The 19064-nt window shown below is 41.8% G+C and overlaps 1 protein-coding gene across 1 annotated transcript in view; it reads right to left on the reverse strand.

The window, feature by feature from the left end:
* Positions 1-19064, reverse strand: part of ankrd11 (ankyrin repeat domain 11) — a 102707-nt gene that overhangs the window by 53923 nt on the left and 29720 nt on the right. The window contains exon 2 of the mRNA XM_083550092.1: positions 14794-14918. The gene's annotated coding sequence lies outside the window, so the exon portion shown is untranslated. The remainder of the gene's footprint in view (positions 1-14793; positions 14919-19064) is intronic.

The following is a 19064-nucleotide window of genomic DNA, read 5'->3' on the forward strand; positions in this document are numbered from 1 at the left end:
TAACCCAGTGCACAAAGCCAGCTCCATTAACATATGCTTTACATGGGTTGGAGTGGAAGATCTTCAGCTTTAAAGCACGGTCAAAACATCAGTACCGTGTGGCTGAATGAGCACACAAGCACCCTCCAAAACCAAGTGGAACATCTTCCCAGAAGAGTGGCAGTTATTATAACAGCAAATGGGGACTAAATGTAGAAATTTATGTACAAAAAGCATAAACCAATCTATGCTCAAGTGTCCACAAACTTGTCTTCATATATTATATATTGATATAAAATCCAAGTCCGACAGGAGCAGGCCATTTCGAGTCGATTCGAGGCCGTAAAAATACGAAAAGGCATTGATGTTGATAGCATTAAATCAAGGCTTCGTGATTGGCTCTGACCCATGAAACCGCTAGAACACGCTGACATTTTCTCCACCTTCGTTTTCCCGGACTTTTCCAGACGAGAAGGTGGCAGAACAAAAAATCGTATTTCTCTGCGTGCCATCTTTTTTTCCTCTCACTCTTTTCACGATTGGCCAGGCCACACGTTATCGCACTTCCCTCTCTGTGATGTATTAGTCAGTGGGCTGTGGCTGAGAAACAGGTGCGAACCCATTCGACTGGGAGCTTAAGCAGATTATCTGAGCTTGGCTCAGGGGAGACGAGCTGTACCTCTGCATATGTAACAGTGTGTGTGTGTGTGTGTGTGTGTGTGTCTCTCTCAGCAGGGGCAGGTGAACAGCAGATCCAGCTCATCTCATCCCCCCGTCACGTAGCGCACCGCTGTTTGCTCCTGCGCCTCGCGCACTATGCATGTAGTCCGCTAGGCCGTTGCCAAGGTAACTGCAAATGGTGAGTGGTGCAGCCTGGGCCGATTACTGTAAACAGCGCCGGAGAGATGGATAGAGATAGAGTGCGAGAGTGAGAAGGGCACAGAAAGAGAGCAAGCAATATCTTCACTACCAGATCACATTTATTAATAACTTGCACAGTTCTGCTGTAATATAAACTGCAGCGTTTAAAATATGCTCAGAGGAAGATTAAATAAATAAAACCATGTTTTTTCTGCCCCCCCCCAAAAAAAAAATAAAATAATAAAAAAAAAATCAGAGAAAAAGAGAAACAAGGGGAAGAAGGCAGGGACAAAACAATGCAATCAGTGGTACACAAGGGTTAGAAGAGCAATTAAAGACACAAACAACAACAACAACAACAAAAAAAAAAAAAAAACACTGTACCTGAACACCTAATTCAGTACAATAACCACACACACACACACACACACACACACACACACACACACACACACACACACACACACACACACACACACACACACACACACACACACACACACACACACACACACACCGCTCTTCCATGATAACGTTTAGGTCAAATGGTCAAAGCAATTGCAGCTGCCGTTACTGAGAACTGTATAAAGAAGAACTCAGACCTCACTTTCACCCCGACATCAGATTGTGGGCGGGTCCTCGTGTCGTTATTTATTGGAATATAAAAAAAATATATAAATGAAATAAATAAAAATTGAAACTAGATCGTGTATACCTTCTCATAATAATAACACTAAGGGAGACTAACAGCTCCGAAAGCTCTTTGGACCAAGCTTCTAGATTTCTCGCGTTGACAAAGGTAAAAGAAAGATGGAGAAGAAAATAGAATTAGGAATTCAGAAACAAATTTAAATTTGTTTCATGTTCCAATGACTTATCTCTCTGCCGGGGGAATTTTATTCATGCGTGTCTCGAATACAAAACCGGTTTTATTAGAAGATTCGATAAAAATAAGAAAAACATCAGGAAGGGAATCGGTTTAAATGCAGAAATGATAATTTTGTCCCTTTTTTCCCCCATGAGATTTGCATGCTTTGCGTTTTTTTTCTGGATGAGACAAACAGGTACGTTTTATTATCTACTATTAAAAAAGAACAAAAGAGATAGATAGAGAAGAGAGGAAGAAGGTGGTGGTGGCAATGCAACAAAGGTTTATAGGTGCTATAAAGTAAGCGATAACAGGAATTTGTCTCGGAGATGTTACACAGGTTGACTTAAAGCTATTCAAGTCAAGCTTTGCTTCATCAACGTTTTTTTCCCCCTCTGGTCAATTTACTCCCATTGCGGACGCTGGCTGTTGATCCGTCCTATGGGGATGAAATCTCCCTTATGCTGACGAGACATGATCTTCCCGAACCTTTGTAACCTGCAGTAATGATGTGGGGCTGATGTGCTTTAATCAGCACATTTATTCATTAAGAATGCATCGCGCATGAAGAGCGAGCGAGAGCGGCGTTACGTACGGGTCGGCGCGCTCTCACCCGCAGTGTTCGAGGCTGAGCTCAGCAGTGGATGGAACGGAGAGAGGTAAAGGTGAGAAGGGTGTTTCTGCACGATGGGCACATCGCTAACTCATTCTCATTTTCTCTTTCTAACCATCATCTCTCTATCTGTGTGTGTGTGCGGTGAAGAAGTGAAAATATTCACAATGCGAGCTCAAAGCCTTTTAATGGACAGGGCCTTTTAGCTTCATCAGCACTGTGGTCGAGTGCAGCGAGAGCCCTGGCACAGGAAGAAAAGCCTACATTACTGCTACCCGCCTGGAAGAAAAGAAAAAAAAAGACGCTTCAATGGCCCTCAGGGGAAAAAATGTATAAAAATCGGGTGTAGAAAAAGGAACGAGAGACAAAGAAAGAACACCAGAGACAGAATGAGATGCTGCTATATAATGCGAGATGAAAGGGAAAAGAAATTGAGCAAGGTGGACGGGAAAGTGTGAAAAGAAGAAGCAATGAGAGAGAGAGAGAGAGCGAGCGAGAGAGTGACATAAGAGCCAAACTGACATTCGAAAATAAATGAAAAGAGGACAGGATTTAGAGTTAAAGAAAGAGGTGAGCGAATGAGACGGGGCTCCCTGAATGCACTCTACCAATAACCCTGAGTGGTGGAGTAGAATGTGATCAGGAAGGAGAGATGCGTAGCATGCTGATTTGTAATTCTGACCTCATTAACTTACCACAGTTCCTTATTTATTATTTATATTAATGAGAAATGTGTATTGTTTCGGTTCTGACTGCTGAAAATGTCCTGATAAACAGCGGCAATGTATAGAGGCTGGTGAGAGGATGATTGTTTATAGCTGCTTTAGTGCACGTGATAAGAGGAAATGAGATATTTAAATTGTTATGACATTCACAGCCGAGGGGAGCAAAAGAAAGCATCGAGAGCAAAGCCTCGTTCGGAACGCTGAAGTCGAATATATCGCTCAGATGGATTTCTTATCAAATACCAAGAACCACAACTCATCCTTTTCTCCACAGGCCTCAGAACAACCTCTTCAAACCACCCCTCCAATCTCTCTCTTATTTGAGTGCACAGGCCTGGTCTCATTCTGTCTCACTATGCTGCAGTCCAGCTAACCGGAGAGAGTGAGAGAGAGCGAGAGAGCAATAAATCTGGCTGATGCAATCTAATGGAACATTGTCTTAGGATGGGCTCGGTGCTCAGTAAATAATGGACTTCTTACAGTCAGGAAAGATAATGCTCCCACCCCGGGGAGAGAGAGACAGAGAGAAGAAGAGATTCAGAAACACCATTAGTGACTTCTCAATGGAAACACACACACATTCACAGGCAGGACACATGTGAATACCTGGAAGGCTGCTACAGCTCCTGTACACTCTGTTGCTCGACCAGAGGGCCGGGAGAAGCGCTCGCTGCCTTCGCAATCACTCCTGACTGGAAGCACGCTGCCGGTTACGAGAGTGGGAGAGGATCTGAATGCCGAGTCTTAAAAATGACAAACAAGGCATCGGAGAGCTCAAACCGGCCCGAGGGTATAGCTGCGACGTGCGAGCGCAACATAAATAGCACGCTCGGATCCGACGGCGCTCTCGAAAACATCAGGAACCCGTCATTGTGGCTGTGCGTGTTCTCTCGGACAAACGGAAATATAATGTACAGTCCGACGCATCTCGACTGCTCTGATACACAAAGCAAATTGTGGTTTTCATATGTATGGTGAACCTCGTACGCTTGACTTATAAGATAAAATAAGCCCCTGCAACCGCCAAAAGGATTTCAGAGACAGGTGTCAAATTTCAGCATAAAAAAACCCTGCCATGTACATGCACAAACATCCCAGATGGTCGTTCAAGGTCCACTTTCAGCACTCAACTCTGTCCAATACTTGGCAAACTTTGCTGCACAAAAAAGAGAAACACCTTGAACTTGAGGCCTACATAACCCATTGGTTCTGGAGAGACTCCAGGTCTTTCCATGCTGCTGAAACGAGTGAATCATCACTCGCACAAATGATGTAATCAGTGACAGGATAAACAGTTTTAGCCTCACTACAGCTGGGTTTAAAATGCACCCAAATTTATTGTGACCCATGCTGAAGAATAGCCACGGTGGTGGAGATATAAACCTTCTCTGGCTACTATTAAGAGGTCAATATACCAAGAGAGAGGTCAGGAAAATGGCCTCGATATTTAGGTATTAATGATCCACAGGGATGACCATGGCTCAAACCAGAGGGTGAGAAAATCTTACTAAGCATTGTCTCCAAAAAAAAACATGACAGCTTTGACCTATTCTTAGGAGACTTGTGGGGAAACGAGACTAAACATGAAGCGAAAACACAAAAGCGGTTTTGAGACGGGAATGCGGCCGCACGCAGGCTTAAACCTGGGTTCAGCGCTATTGTAAACCTCATGTCAAGTTTGGGATTTTGGCCTCGTCATCAGAATGAACGACTGCCACAACAATGATGAGAATGCAAATCATGCGTTGGCTGCATCTGTAAAACCGAACCACACTCTGAGCGAAGATATTTACAGCGAAGACATTGGAAATAGTGGAAGTGACCCTAAAATTCCTTAAAACTTAAAATCTCTTTGAAGCTACCAGAAGGACCGGTTGTCTTTATATATAAGCGCTACTCTGAGAGGCTATCCGACTTCATGTTGCTTTTATTTTAATTCGAGAAAAGGGGAAAAAATCTGTACTGTTGTTTTTAGATTGATCAGCTTTTATACCGTGGCTGAAAGGAAGTCTAAGGAAAGAGGTGCAATCATACAACTGAGTCATATACCAGCTTCAAATGAGTAACCAATTGTGTACACAGCAGGTGTGTTTTATTTGTCCATGCTGCATAAAAATTATATTAAAAAAAAGTGGCGCCTTCCTATTTAGGCAGATACAGGTCAGGTGACCAAGATAGATGCAGACCATTATCAAGAGATGCTGTTTAAACTCTGTTACAGAATCTTTAAAAGGGAGAGTGATGAAAAATAGGAGTGGATGCTGAACTTCCCCCATTTGGAGGCGAACATATGCTCCCTGATGGTCAGTAGGCAATCAAAGACCCCGTGAGCTCATGAGTTGTTGTGGTAAATGGGAATACAGCTCGAAGGAACAGGAGTGGAATGGAAGGTCTGAGCCTGTTCGAGTGGACAGATGGGGCATGTGTGGCGTGGGAAGGGTTAAAATCTGAGGAGGCCCCATCTGCCACCTCGTCTGTTCTCCTAGCTAGCTGATGGCCGCTGCTCGGCTCTGGCACGGAACACGGACACGCGGTGGTACTGTGACTTTTTCCTCCATTCGCAGATGACCAATAAGCATATACAAAAGATTTAGACCCTTTCTCGAGGGCTTCATGAAAAACCTGCGAAAACGGTTTCTCTGAAAAACACTGCAGCTAGCTGTTCGTTTTAAAAAGTTCGGCTAACAAAAGACAGGTCTGTCATAACAATCGGCACAATCCGTTGACCGTAATCATGTCCCCCAAAGAAGTGTCAACTCATTGTGTTTAGGTAAAGAAAACAAAAATGGCAAATATTTCAGTGACGGGGAAACAAGAGCGTGTAGGATAAAAAAAATAAATAAATAAAAATAAAAAAACACCACCACAAAACAAAACAAAAAAAAATACAAATACGAGCTCCCTGAACAATGTACAAGCTCAAACCCATTCTGTGCAGATCCGGCACACCGGTTGAAAGCTTTAGAAGCCACCAGCAGGGAAAAGCTCAGAAATGGAAAGTCACCTGGATCCAGAGAAGAAGAAAAAACTAGTCCACATTTCACAACAAAAGATTTCATACCCACTGAAAAGCTTTTACTAGACTTAGAGATTTAATACTGTAGTGGTGAAACTGTGTGTGTGTGTGTGTGTGTGTGTGTGTGTGTGTGTGTGTGTGTGTGTGTGTGTGTGTGTGTGTGTGTGTGTGTGGAAGACTCTGATTAAGGTGTCTGGGGAGTGATTAGCCTTGTAATATGGACATGTAATTTGCAATAATATGGTTAATATAAAATGGGTAAAATGAGAAAGTAGCAAAGCAAAACCGTATAAATATTCTCAAGTTTTTATTTGCATCAAGAAAAAAAATAAAAGGAGAAGCAGCAAAGAACAGCAGCGACATAAAACACGCGATCGTTCCGCTTCCATAAAATAGATATTGGGATCAAAGTGCGTTCACCTGTCGCAGTATCTGGACCTTAAAAGGTACCAGAGAGAGAACGTAAACAAAAGTTGTTTAATTTCACAGCGGATAAATGAAATAGATGGTCAAAAAAGGTCGGCGACTGCCGGACAAGGCCGGGTCGTTAGCGTGATGTCTGACGGAGGACAGAGAGAGAGGAAAAAAAAAAAGACGTGGCCTGTTTAGTATCACACGGAACGCTTGTTTATTCAACAGGCAAGAGGATACTGGAAATACGGCCCTTCTGGTCCGAGTTGATGCCAGTTCCCATCCCCCCTCGCTGAATTAGTGCAGAAAGCAAAAGGTCAGCACCTCTAATGAGAGAAGCGTGTGGTATGTGGACACGCCATGAGATCGCAAACAAGGACACGACATCCCAGGAGCGCTATTGGCTTGCCACCAGGCAAAGGGACACTCGATACCGAAGGTCGCGGTGCTGTTTGGTGTCGGAGGGTTGAGCCTGACCAGGCCGCAGTGGGTTAGACCCCCTGTCTCACACTCCCGGTCCCATTTCACAGCCATTTGGATTACTGGAAAATATGTTAAGTGCACGGTTTCCTGAAACCAGACACCGACTGACATTATTGCCGTTTCTAAGGGCGTTTTGAGGATGTTTGAAACTGGAGACGCAGCAAGGCAGGGGGAGAACTCGTCTCTTTTAAATACGCATTTCTCCCTCCGAACAACCCCCTCCGAATAGCAAAAAAGCAACAAGATCTCAAAAGATCACTCCCGAGCGTTATTTTCACGCTCCCAAGATGCTCCATTGTTGTCTGTAATGGAGGTCAGGGGATTTTAAGGCTCTTTTTGCAGGTTCTTGCTCTCCTGGCCTTGCGATCAAACGCTACATTTACTATCTCAGCTGCAGCAACAGTAAAAACAGCGCAGTCATCATGATCCAGGCCCAGCCAGGGTACAGAAAAGTGGGAGGGAGAAAAAGAGAGAGAGAAAACATGGGACAGAGAGAGCGAAAGAGAAAAGGCCCGGCGGAAAAACAATGAACGTCACTCGGGAACGAACGGGATGTGGAGATGAGTTTTGTGTGGAAAGATCAGCAGGACACACAGAGCTGCAGATACACAGCTCTCCGTACAAGCAAAACAAATCCACACACACAAACACACACCATTACATCAGCTAGTCAAAAGTCTTAAAGATAGTTTGAAAAGGTAAATGAGTATAAATATGTATGGATTTGATCGTTTTTGCTGCAGCAGCAGACGATGCCGGTGCAGCTGTTCATCTCCTTTAAACTGCAGCATCTGACATTTCACACAGCAAAGACAAGAATAAGTCCCTTCTATTGTAGCTTCTCAGAAAAACGGGGAGGTGGGGAGAGGGGGATAAAACGACGCGTTTACAAAGAATCCAATTACTGTGTGCACATGGAGCTGAAAGAGCTCCTGCGAAAAACAATGTGATGCCTCTAAAGCTGTACGTGTTCTTTAATCAGTGTGTCGGAGAGAAGAGCGCATGATCCCGGAGCGTACAAACACCAGAGTCTGGCGTGAGTCGAGGCGGGAGGGCTTTTCTTTCAAGTTTGTTTAGAACAAAAAACCCCCCCCCCAACAACAAAAAAAACAAAAAAACAACAACAACAAAAAAAAAGGTTCACGATTTATCGGCCTCCTCGGTAATAAACGACCGGCGAATTGCATCAAATGTTACATGGCGGTGCATCATTACAGCAGTGACAGACCTGAGATCTCAGATCTTTTTTGTCGCTCTGAATTTTGTTCTGTAGAACGTACTTTAAGTTGTGTACAAAAATGCGTCTTGACAAAGAATTTATAAAAGTACCGGGACACATGAACTTTCCCGCCATGTGTGGTTCTTCTTCAAACTGTTAAAGGAACACAATTCCATCGGACGTCTTTGGAGCATGAAATATTCTTCTTCACTTGAACTAGGAGACACCAAACCTGTTCCAGCATGACCATGCAAACCCTGTGCGCAAAGCCAGCTCCATGCAGATCTGCTTTACATGGGTTGGAGTGGAAGATTCTTGAGAAAGCACTGACCTCAAACCTACTTAACAACTCTGGGATGAATTGGAATGCTGACTGCACCACCTATAAGCTGAATAAGCACAAATCCCATTCCAAAAAGGAGGTTATTATGAGGAAAATTGGATAGAGATGTGTGTCACTTATTCCTGTCGTAAAACAGAAGTTAGATATGAAGCTTTCTGGGATAAGCCTTCTTTAGAAACCGCTTCACCCTGGCCAGACTCTGCAAACCAAAAAACATCTCTTCGATCTGCTTTTTATAGCCTCACAGCTGAACCTTTGATTTGATAGAAACAAGGTCCTGGATTACATTTCCTTGAAACTATAATGAAGGAGAATATCTTCTTACATCATCACAAAACCAATGAGTTTGTGCAAATGTTCTTAATCATAAAAAAAAATTAATAAATAAATAATATATATATATATATATATATATATATATATATATATATATATATATATATATAAATGTCTGTTATACCCTTTTGTGTTACATTAAATGTTTAACAGAAGTTTTTATTCCTTAAAGCCTAAGAATGAAGGTAAGAAAACGTTCTCCATCTCCTGCCCGAGCATGTTTTAGCAGGACCATATTCAAATAAGTAGCAGTGGCTAACAGAGAAACCGAACAGAAATCAAGTCAGAATAACAATAAAAATATACATAAACAAAAAATAAATATAAAAAGTGTCAGCATTGCGTGTGAAACTGTTACAAAGATACACCTTCACTTTACCTTTATCACTTAAAAAAAAAGAAAAAAAAAAGTATATAAATATGTATAATAAATATAGAGTAAATTTAAATATTAAATTGGCTGTTACAGATGCCATATGACTTTTATGAATTTTGGCTAAATGCTTTCTATGATTGAACAAAAGGAGTTTCAAAGGATTGTCACTTATATGTGACCTAAACAAAAAAAATAAAACGTAGCCAGTAAACGTCTCACAGGTGTCATCATTAGCAGTGTCAGGGTTTTCTTCTTCCTCATGTTGCTCTGCTTGGATTTGACATTGCATGCTTTCAGAGCATGGCTCACAGTTTCAGTCCTAATAATCAACAGGAAGTGTCCAAAACATGACAAAATGGGGGAACACATCAGCGGTGCATCGCTAACAAAGCAAAAAAAAAAAAAAAAAACCTGCCTTCACCACTGTGAATCATCACTGAATTTATGGTGAGTTATACCAAACACACTGACGCGGATCCCGAAGATGCGGTGAAGCGGCGGCAGTCCGTCACCGAGGCCGCCGTGGAAACGATAATGCCGATAAGGAGTTCTTCACTCCCGTTACATGTGTGGGAGGAAAAGCAGAATGGAGGACAAACCGCTGGGCGAACGGAGTTGAACAGAGCATGAGAATGAGATTCGCTTTTCTGACATCGCATTCTTTTCAATTTGCCTTCACACAACTTCATTGTTATTTCGTGGGAACTGGAAAAAGAAAAAAAATAAACCACCACGCACGCACGAAGATTTCGGGTTTCGTTTAGTGTGTTTTCTAAAAATGAGAGCTGCTTTTAGTTGAAGTTGCTGATGAATCAATTATTCCACAAGGAAACCAGAGCTCCACCTGGAAAAGCTCCACAGCTTCGATTTAAACACCTCCTGATTTCCTGCACTGTACAGCCCATGCCTGGTGTGCTGTTATTTGTTGGGCGAAGGTGACCTCTGGACGGTGTGGCGGTAAAATGTTTGTATCGTGGCCAATCGGATGCCATGGTGATGAATGGAATAGTGATCTCATTCTTTTGGATTAGGATCTTAAGAGCTGCTTCTCCGCTGCCAAAACTTTAATGACGTGCGAGAGCCTGATTATAGGAAAAAAAAAAAAAAAAAAGAGCTCGGTTTCAAAATGGTCCCTGGTTTCTGCTGCCCTGTTGCTACACTTTCCTGCACTTAATCAGCACAACGATATAGCGAGGGTGCGCTCGTCCTTTTTCTCCTCCTGCGCCTGATAATGCAAACAGAATATGACCGTATAATAGGATTTTGGGATGCAATCTAATGATAATCCAGGACTAGGGGTGAGTTACAGGGTGTCGACTTAATGAATGGATCAATTTTCGTATTTATTTTAAAATAAATTCTGGGTCTCTACTAATAACGAAGCTGTTGGAGTAAAATCCTGGCGGCGTTTTTTTTTTTTATATATTTTTTCTGTTATATTTCTCATTCGATCGTTTTCTTCTCCAGTTCGTTAAATTCATCTTGTGCCTCGATCCGTTAATAAAAAACCACTGTGTAAGTTATAAAAAATACATTTGTTATTAGATGCAGGTGATGTGGAAAAACTGCTATAAAAGTGCATGAACTGTTACCATTGAAACAATACGGTATTTAAAAGAGTGCATTAATATTAACCTATAAATCATGTGAAGGTTGGAACTACTAAACTATTCATGTTGTTATCTATTCATTCATCTAAATGCTACATTTAGGTTTGCGAACATACTGCAAATTGTACATATCTCAGCACTATTGAATTCTCCATTCTGATTGGTCAGGAGGTGTTGATTAATTTTCTGTTGATTCACAGTACCTCCGGCTGAAATACAAGCTTTACCTTGAAATTTAAGGCAGAGTTAGATTTATCTCATTCTTACAACTGAGCAGCTACAGGGTATAGAGCCATGTTCAGGCATCCAGGAGTGGCAACTTGGGATTAGAAACTCATAACCTTCAGAACAAAATCCGAAGTTTTAACCACTAAGCTACAATCTTCCAATATATCATAAATGTATCATTTAAAATGTGTTTTCCTTAGTAGCTTTACAAAAAAAAAAAAAAAGATGAGAAAACGATAGCTGCTGTAACTCAAGTGATAACAGGAGCGAGACACAGCAGATCAAGGAGGTATCAGGGGAATTAAACTCTTCAGGATGCCCTTTCATGGGCATGATATTGATATGTTGCTCAGGCATAATTAATAGAAAGCTGAACAGAAAAAATAATATCCATTTGCCTTAGTTTAGTAGGACAAACAGCCCTGCAGACACGTGTGTGTGCTGTTCCAACCTTTTCATAATCAATACAATAACAGTATGCTGCTTTCAGCCTGATTATCTGCTGATGTCCATCTGGTCTGATAATTGAACGCATGAGGACTCTCAGCCAAAAAAAAAAAAAAAAAAAAAAACAACAAAAAAAAAACCTTTACTTTGCCCTGCGTATTTCTGCACGCATGAGAAAATCTGGCGGTGCTTTTTTCCCCCGCTCTTTCTTCGATCTCCGAGTGCACATGTCTGCGCTTAAAGACGCGAGTTAGATGCCATTTTGCAGGGTAATGATGCGCGTATTCGGGCTCTCTCTTGACACAGAGACGGGCCTGTTCGGTAGCACACAGACTCTTTGAATGGAGCATTAGCATGTGGCCCACCAGGAGGGGAAGTAGGGGAGGGGAGAATCGGTGAACAAAGCCCCTATAGTCGTCTCGAGCTGAGCTATGAGACTTATGTAATATGACTGGCAGGGCCCACTTCCTCGATCGGAGTGCTGCAGACTAATCCTGTTCAGGGGAAAGGCCCAGGTGGGGAAAAAGAGAGAGAGAGAGAGAGAGAGAGAGAGAGAGAGAGAGAGAGAGAGAGAGAGAGAGAGAGAGAGAGAGAGAGAAATGCTTGTAATAAGCAGGGGCGAAGTGCTGAAACGAAGCCGATCACAAGAGAGGACTAGCTTTCATCCTGCAACCAATGACAGCAGAGCTAACTGACAAGAGTGCAAATAATATCCATCCTGGTAGAGGATGTGCACAGACTTCAAGGAGAATAAAAAAAAAAAGGAGGAAAGCAAAAGAAAGAAAGAGCGGGAGAGAGAGAGGTGTGCTGGCTTCTCTGGTAGTGAGCGGCTCTGCTACCAATCACCATGAGCAGGATTTAGAGCGGTTAAAAATAAAATCTGATTCTGATTTACTGTACCGGGTGCCTGGAAATCATGTGACTGGCATCACATGAAGAGGTGAAGATTGGGCAGAAGAAACACACACACACACACACACACACACACACACACACACACACACACACACACACACACACACACACACACACACACACAAACACACACAAACACACACAAACACACACAAACACACACACACAGGACTGCTGGCATAATAAGCTTTGTATTCAGTCTCCTTGGATTCCACGGATGGTAACCAGATAAGGTGATTTTGGAGGTAAACAGCAGCAGCTCCTATGGCCGCAGAGCCCAAGCCAAGAATTCACACGCAACAAGAAACGGTGGAGAATTACTGACACTTGAGAAAAGGAGAAAAATAAATAGCATGAGGCAATTTTTGTATTGTTTTCCGCTAGACATGCAGGTATTAGAATATTTTAGCGGGATGAAATCGTGTAAACCTTTAAAACAACCAAACAAACAATAATGTGTCTAAAGTCATCACAATGCTACAGCTCTACAATCAACCTTCCTGTTTAATTAACATATTTATATATACGCAGTGGTATCAAAAAATTTTGAGGGTAGTTTTGTAACCGATTGCAGCAAAAGGCTGCACGCACAGTCTCAGGTAGCACCGGCCTTCATAGGGCGGTGTGCCAAAAGACATTCTCTTGTGTACATCGAGAGCTGTACTGGTGATATTCTGACCACGTGCGGAAACAAAATTATCTAATTTTCGCACCCACCCTACTCGCCAGATTTGGCTTCTGCGGACTTTACCCTCCTCTCGAAGATGAGGATCGAGCTCAAATGTCACAGAGAATTAAGGGCCTTGCTCGAGAATGCCCTGCAGCAGCAACAGCTTGGTGGCGCTGGGATTTGAACTCCTGACCTTCTGATCAGTATCCCACATCTGACCCACTGAGCAACCACTTCCCCAACTACAGACTACCAAAAACATGATGTTCTCTCCTCACATCACGTTGAAAAATAAATAAACAACATTATTGTCCTTACTTTCGGTTATGTCGAAGATGGTTTGGTTTTGTCTGTATTTTAATATTCTTGTCTGTTTCTCTCGTTCCACTGTCAGAAACACATACAGCCTGTAATTGTCACATACTGATTTGTTTTGGCCTTGATCAAGGACTTGAACCCCTGACCTTCTGATCAGTAACCCCTAGCCATAACCGTTGAGCCTCCACAGTGAGGCAAAGAGAGAGCATTGGCCCTGTAGTGCATCAGGTGGTGGGATTTGAAAGCATGAAACTTGTCCTTGGGTGATCTAGAAGACCCAAACCTGTTTCAGCATGGCGATGCCCCTGTGCACAAAGCCAGCTCCATGAAGATCTATTTTACATGATTTGGAGTGGAAGATCTCCTGCTATAGAGCTCAGGCTTCAAACCTACTGAGCATGAACAATGTGTCACCTACATCAGAATCTGACTTTACTAACACCTATGTAGCTGAATAAACAAAAATCCCTACAAAATCTAGTGAAACATTCTCCCAGCACACACCAATCCTATGCTTAAGTGTCCAGAAACTTTTGCCTATGCAGTGTGTAATTATAGAAACATGCAGAGGTAAAAAAAAAAAAAAAAAAAAAAAATCATTTAGCAGGAAGTCTAAAAACACTGGAGAGGAAGAAGTGCTACACACGGACATATTTTAGTCGATGATAAAGAGGCTACATGGATGTTGCTGTGAGGTGAGGAAGGATGAGAAACAATAGTTAATTCTGCATATGGGTGTGTGTGTGTGTGTGTGTGTGTGTGTATGTGTGTGTGTGTGTGTAGGCATGAGCCACCAGGGCCTTCTGACGCAGCCATCACATGAAGGGCATGATAGTGAGGGGGAAACTTTATTACTGAGACACAACTGCCCCGTTACCAAACAAAAACAAACCACACACACACACACACAATTTAAAATAAATGCAGCTCAAAACTAAAAAGGGAGTGAAAGAAAAAATAAATTCCTCCATACAGGAGCAGACAGGCAGGGTCTGGACATGCACTAAGCCCTGCTTCTAACACACACACACACACACACACATTCCAGAGCACTAGACTTGCATGTTCATACTAGCACAGATAAACACACACACACACACATTTTCTAACCCCGGCTACAAAGGGCTAACCTGACTCAAGTTCAAAGCAATTCATACGTTAACAACCGGGTTCATTTTTTTCTCCAAAAGAAGGCTCTAAATATGATTATTTTTGAAGACCAGAGTCTGCAAGAAAAAAAGAAAAGAAAAAAACACCCTAATGACAGGCCAGCGCTGATCCCAACAACGTGGCCCTCGGCTACCATGAAGAATAAAAAATGAAAACACAACAAACAATGGGAACTTCAGGAAGTATGAAATAAAGGCGTGTTTACCGATTCCATGGCTGTCTTCAGAGAGGAGTGATTAAATCCAATAGAAGGAGAATTAAAAAAAAAAAAAAAAAAAAAAAAAAAAAAAAAAAAAAAGGACGGGCTTTGGTGGCGAAGTCCAAGATATCCTGAAAAGAAAAAGAAGAGAGATTAGTTGGCTGACCGGGGGATTTTGTTTTCCATACGTGATAGTGTGGAGGATCTTCATTTTCCCCGGCTCGGGTTGTGTGAGAATCTATGAGTTTGTAAAATCAGCCATGATCTTCCTGATGAACGGATGTGATTCGGGGTGATTTTGGTGCATCAGCTCTAACTAGTTTTGGTGGCTTGTTTGTTCGACTTCGTCTGCATTTGTTTTGCTTCCTTCAAGGCTGTTTGACTTGTAAGATGTTTGACGGTGAGATAAGCGGTAGCAGGAATAAAATCGCGTTCCCGGTCGCGAGTGAAGGTGAAACATCAATACGATAAGCAAAAAAACTCTATAATCCTCATCGTGTGTAAATGGTGTAGTTTAATGAAGTGATAGTGTGTAAATTGTGTGTAACTTCGGGAAAGTCGCACTGGATCTGTTCTGTCCCCACTCGCGAGCATCAGGTTGCGCAATCAGTTCACTCACGACACAGTGATGGATTCAATTAAACCGGTGCGAACAAACACTAAATCTAAAAACACCAAATAACAGCAGCAGTAAACGATCACATTTTTAGTCACTGTTGTCGTTTTCAGCGAATGATTGCGCATTCTATCAATCAAATTTGTAGACCAATGCATATTTTTTCCTTTTTTAAATCAAGTCTGTTAGCGTGCTGCGTTTCTCCACTACATTCTCTGTTTATAGCATTTGTCCACTACAACAGTAACTTCAGTTTTCAAACGTGATTTACTGCAACTTTACTACGTTCAAATGCTTCTTCACAATGTTTGTAATGTTGTAATGTTTAATTATTATACAAAGTTTTAGTGATTATATATTCTGGATGCTTATATCTTTACAACTGAACAAAAACATGATCGTCAACTTGCCATCTGCGTTTATCATTAAAAACAATACAAATGTTGATTTACCCAAATTGATTCAAATTGTATACTCAAATGCTGTTTTTTTTTTTTTTTACAGAAAGAAAAAACCCAGCATGAGTGACTTTGTTCAAGGACAAATCCCCAATGCACTCAACAAGCAGCAACTATAACGTTTATAAAATATAAAAATTTTAGATAAACTTAATATGCGGCTTTTGCATTTCTTCAAGTTTACTTTAAATACCCTGTTTCATATAGTTATAATAAGCAAACCATCAAATAAAAAAAATAAATAAAAAGAAATGTGTGTGTGTATATATATATATATATATAAATATAGAAAACGTTTCCGAGAAGGGACAGCTAAGTAGTTAAGACGTTTGACTTTTAATCCTCAACTGCTTAAAACCTTCATGCACTCAGTGGAAAACAACCACACACAAACCCCCCGACCCCACCCCACCGTGCCCAGCCCCATCTCCTATGCCACCCTGCACCATGCCTTACTATATTGAAGATGATGCTGAAGCTTGTACCATATTATTTATAATCTGTGCAAACGACTCCAGGGTGGCCCTTAAATCCTAATAAAAATCCCTTTTATTTCCAGGTTAGGATTGGATGTTAGATTAGACATATTGTGCACTTTGGACCAATTATTATATTTAGTATTGTGATATTTTAATGATTACACTTTTCTGCTTTTAATAATAAATAAAAAAAGAAACAAAATCGGCATAATTCATATTGAATTATTTTCTGTTGCGAATCAAAATGCGGTACGTAGACCGAACTCGAGACCTCGTGTCTGTTCCCTCTTCCAGAGGAAAGCAAAAAAAAAAAAAAGCTGGCTAAACAGATATATTTGAGCACAGAAACAGACAGATGTCTAATACCTGGTTGCTGTGAATGACTCAAATACACACGCGCGCACACAAAAATAGAAGCAAAGCTTCAGCACACACATACGCACACCTTAAACACTCCTACACTCTGACCTGATTGGAGAGCGTTGCCATGGATATTGTTGTCATGCGTGGCTCTAACGTGAGGATAAATAAAAGCTGTTGCATTTTGCATATCCCATACAGTTTCCTCAAAAACTGCAACGTACTCCTATTCGTAAGCACATCAGCTATAAATCTGTGAGGGAGTTAAAGTCTGACACATGGTTCCCTCAGAGACTGGTGTAGAAGCAGCCAGTGTGTCTTTTCAAAGTGTTGCATCATAAGGAAGATAAAACGTTCTCTAGTGTACACGCGAGCTCGAGATGACTGGCGTTTCACGTATTTCTCCTCGTCTGGAAAACCGACCCCCGTTCTTATACAAGATGTTTTTTTCAGTAGCATGAAATGTTCCTTTCAACCCAAACCTGCACAAAGCAGGCTCCATGAAGAAATGCTTCACATGGGTTGGAGTGGAAGATCTCCTGCTAAAGAGTTCCAACTCTATTAAACACCTGTGGGATTAATTCAGCCTACAAACAGTTAACGGTGCTCTGACGAAACCAGATTAAGGCCAGGCCTGAGCACTGTGGTGTGTCTGTGTGTGTGCATATACGTAGCCCCTGATTCTTTCCCAGCAGCAATCTGACAGATTGGACTAATCCAGTACAGAGTGCACTGCCTCCTAACGAGGCCTGTAATTTTACAGCACGAAAAATCTTCCGACCACACACACAGAACAGACGCCAGGCGAAAAGCCGCTAAACACAGATCAGCCACACACAAACGCAACAGACCACCGGCCCCGTCGAAAGATCTGCTCAATATCGTAAACACGAAGGAGAAACGTTCCACCAAAGTCTAGTGCTCTACTGATACCGTGTTTAAAGAAATGACATTAAAAGAAAAAAAGAAAATACAATCAAAACCTATGTTTGATACAGAGTGATGAAACAGATTGTGATGAAGCAGAGCTACATGACAGAATACTAAAGTTGATTGATTTTTGTTTCCATATAGGTTATAACTCGACACAAGGTCATTTGGAAATGTGTACAATAGCAGTCTCATTCTTTATGAAACTGGAGGTGACTATAGCTACTGTTGCAGCGCAGTCATTTAGAACACCGATTGAACTCTAAACTCACACCTCAAACCAGCAAATCACAATCCAATATTCACACGGACCCTGGTATAAGTAACGTTAACACACCCTGAGGAAGAGCATCTGGATTGCCGTGGGCGTCTAACAACACTGCAACGCATCAACACAAAAGCTTGCCAAGTTGCTAGTCGGGTCGACGGAAAACTAAAACCACACCGACTCTTGTGACACTTCGGCACGGTTTATTTTTAGCTCCGAAGGACGCGAAGGACACAAGCGCAAGAAATTAAAGAAGGATAGATATAATATCTGAAAGTTAACCCGGCTAATCAGGAGGTAACAGTTGACAAGAAATGTTACTGTAGATATCTCAAAAATAATTAAACAATACGATGACCTGCACTGCTCCTGTAATCAAAAAGACTCTCAACAACCTGAACATATCAACACGCAGCAGCGCTTCGACTGCACAGTACAAAGTTTAGACAATTAATGAATTTCATCTGTAAACAACATCTGAAGTTTGTGAGATATTTACCATAAAAAAACAATAAAAAGTGCAGAATCAAATAAAAATAAAATGTTGAAATATATCAAATAATGCAACGTATTTAATCATTTAAAATGGTAAAAAAAATTGTATTTGTTTGTTATACAATATTGAACCACCATCTCTGCAGAACTCCACCAATCAGGCTTGTATGGTAGAGTGGCCAGATGGAAGCCACTTCTCAGTAAAAGGCACATGACCGTGCACCTAAAGTTTGCCAAAAGGCACCTAAAGCAGTCTCATAACATGAGAAACAAAGATTATACTTTTTGGTCTGAATGCCAAGCGTCATGTCTGGAGGAAACCAGGCACCGCTTATCACCAGGCCAATACTATCCCTATAGTGAAACATGGTGGTGGCAGCATCATGCTGTGGGGTTGTTTTTCAGCAGCAGGAACTGGGAGATCAGTCAGGGTCGAGAGAAAGATGAATGCAATGAAAACCTGCTCCAAAGTTCTCTGGACCTCAGACTGGGGCGACGGTTCATCTTCCAGCAGGACAACGACCCCCCAGCGCACAGCCAAATAATTAAGGAGTGGCTACGGGACTCTGTGAATGTCCTCGAGTGGCCCAGTCAGAGACCAGACTCAAACATGATTGAACATCTCTGGAGAGATCGTAAAAGGGCTGTGCACCGACGTTCCCCAACCAACC

Source organism: Silurus aristotelis (assembly GCF_946808225.1).
Source record: "Silurus aristotelis genome assembly, chromosome: 9".
Taxonomy (NCBI): domain Eukaryota; kingdom Metazoa; phylum Chordata; class Actinopteri; order Siluriformes; family Siluridae; genus Silurus; species Silurus aristotelis.